Genomic DNA, 3,244 nt, shown 5'->3' on the forward strand with positions numbered 1-3,244 from the left:
AAAAAAAGTTCTGCGTATTTTTTTTTCATCAAATTTTGTCTAGTATTTATTTATATTATAACAAGAAAAAAGTGTAATTATCATTATTGTATGTGTGCAAACAAGCTTTTGTTTTCATAATCTATCCAGAATCCGTTAAAAAATATCTGGTGATTTATCTCCGGAATGTAATGTTGTATTCTTTCGGAGTTCGTCCATGAATATCTACCTCAATTCCTTCTCTATATTCTCATGATGTTCATTTTTTATGTTCAGAATAATTTATGTAGTTTTAAGTATTGCATTAGTTTCTCACAAGAGTCTGAAGATCTTCTTCTTCTTTTTCTGAATGGCGTAATGTCTCCACTGGGACAAAGCATGCTTCTCAGCTATGTTCTATGAGCACTACCACAGTTATATACAGAGATCTTTCTCTTGCAATGACCATTTTGCATGCGTCTACCATGTGACACGCACGAAGACACTCTTTGCCCAAGAAAGTCAAGGATTTTTTCTTTACAATGTCCCTGGACCGACCAGAACTCGAAACCCGTCACCCTCAGCGCTGTCATGCTGAACACCCACGCCCTCATAGCTGTGGTTATAAAGGGGCCCTTTGAGATTCTAATCATAGATTTACACGGATTTTCTCTCAGAACTCCTTCCGAGAATTTTCCAGCGTTTTTCCCGGAGTTTCTGCAGGTGTTTTTCATGGGGTCTCTGCGGGATTAGCTATCAACTCCCGACATTTCTTTTAGAGGTTTCTTTCCTTCCGGAGATCCTTCCAAAGTTTATTAAAAGTTTATTCAGGGGCTTCTGTTAGTGGTTTCACTGAATGGCTTCTCTGAATCGTCTCCCCTGTTATTTTGCGAAAGGGATTCTTCCAGAGATTTTTTCTGGGATTTCACTTAGAGTTTCTGGTAGAATGCCTTCAGGGGGTTTTCATTGAATTTCTCCCAGTTTTCACAGAATTTCTTCCGAAGTTGCTCTATGCTCTCTCTCTTCTTGGCGTAACGTCCTCATTGGGACAAAGCCTGCTTCTCAGCTTAGTGTTCTATGAGCACTTCCACAGTTATTAACTGAGAGCTTCCTCTGCCAATGACCATTTTTCATGCGTATATCGTGTGGCAGGCACGAAGATACTCTATGCCCAAGGAAGTCAAGGAAATTTCCTTTACGAAAAGATCCTGGACCGACCGGGAATCGAACCCGTCACCCTCAGCATGGTCATGCTGAATACCCGTGCGTTTACCGCCTCGGCTATATGGGCCCCTAAGTTGCTCTATGCATTTCTGCAATAGTTCTTCCTGGAGCAAGAAATAGCAAGAGGAAATCAGGTAGAATCACAGTAAAAATCACTTGGAGCAATCTCGAGAGGAACTCCTGCTGTAAGCCCATGGAAAACTCCTGAAGAACTCCAGTAGCAATCATTACACCTGTTGAAATTCTTAAAGAATACTGCGAAGAAGTCCTGTGAAATCCTGAAAAGAACATCAGAAGGAATCTCGAAAAATCATTTAAGGTGGATTCCCGAAAGAAACTTTTTGGGGCATTCTGCGATAACATCTGAGAAAAACTCCCGTAGAGGTCTCGAGATAAATTTCGGGAGAAATCCCACGAAAAGTTCCTGAAAAAAAAACACAGTTGGAATACCGAAAATTCCTGTGGAAGAAATCCTGAATAGAAATTCAGCAGGATTCCCGTGAAAAACAAAACTCCTGGAGAAAGCAATTCGATTTCAGTAATCCTGGAAGATTCAAAGAGTAGTCCTTCTAAATAAAGGCTTTGTCAAGAAATCTAATCTCACAAATCCTTCTCAATACCGTAAGCTTTAATATTTTTTTTTATAAAATGTGTGAAGCCTTCAAAACACAGCCAAGCAACCGCGAGAGTGCCAAGTTTATTAACGCCTCCGTAATCGGCATTAGATGAAGTTCATTTCAGAGGAACTCTTTGACTCGTTCAGTGTAAGATAGCCGGCAATATTCAACGACCAATTGAGAAGTACGCTAGGCTAGCTCATCTTCGAATTGGCCACGGCTCACAACGAAAGCTGCTCAATCATGCAACCAGCCAGCGATCCAACCAGGAGATCGAACTAGCCAACGAGGATTGGGGACCTTCAGGAGGATCTCGGATGTACCAAACATTTGTAGCAAGTACGCTTGCATATTAATGTATTTAGTTAGTTGATTTAGTTTGTTATGGATAGTTAGTATATTTATTTTCGTCATGTATTTATCAAATCTTGGTTTTTTTGAAAGTTTCTTTTTGTCAATTAATCCTAAAATTGATCACCGCACTTCAAATCCATACAACAGTATCGACCGCGCAGAGCTATGGAGAATCATGGACGAAAACGGCTTTCCTGGGAAGCTGACTAGACTGATTAAAGCAACGATGGACGGTGTGCAAAACTACGTAAGGATTTCGGGTGAACTATCCAGTTCATTCAAATCTCGTCGGGGACTGCAACAAGGTGACGGACTCTCATGCCCACTCTTCAACATCGCTCTGGAAGCTGTGATGTGACGAGCCGGGATCAACAGCCGGGGAACGATTTTCACAAAATCCGGTCAATTTGTGTGCTTTGCGGACGACATGGACATTATCGCTAGAACATTTGGAACGGTGGCAGAGCTGTACACCCGCCTGAAATGCGAAACAGCAAAGGTCGGACTGGTGGTGAATGCCTCAAAAACAAAGTACATGCTGGTAGGCGGAACCGAACACGACCGGATCCATCTGGGTAGTAATGTTACGATAGACGGGGATACTTTTGAGGTGGTGGAGGAATTCGTCTACCTCGGATCCTTATTGACGGCTGATAACAACGTGAGCCGGGAAATTCGGAGGCGCATCATCAGCGGAAGTCGGACCTACTACGGGCTCCAGTAGAAACTGCGGTCGAAAAGATTCACCAAATGCACCATGTACAAAACGCTAATAAGACCGGTGATACTCTACGGGCACGAGACATGGACCATGCTCGAGGAGGACCTACAAGCACTCGGAGTTTTCGAGCGACGCGTGCTAAGAACGATCTTCGGCGGTGTGCAGGAGAACGGTGTGTGGCGGAGAAGGATGAACCACGAGCTCGCTGCACTTTACGGTGAACCCAGCATCCAGAAGGTGGCCAAAGCCGGGAGGATACGATGGGCAGGACATGTTGCAAGAATGCCGGACAACAACCCTGCAAAGCTGGTGTTTGCAACTGATCCGGTTGGCACAAGAAGACGTGGAGCGCAGAGAGCACGATGGGCGG

Source organism: Aedes albopictus, chromosome 3 (genome assembly GCF_035046485.1).
Source record: "Aedes albopictus strain Foshan chromosome 3, AalbF5, whole genome shotgun sequence".
Taxonomy (NCBI): domain Eukaryota; kingdom Metazoa; phylum Arthropoda; class Insecta; order Diptera; family Culicidae; genus Aedes; species Aedes albopictus.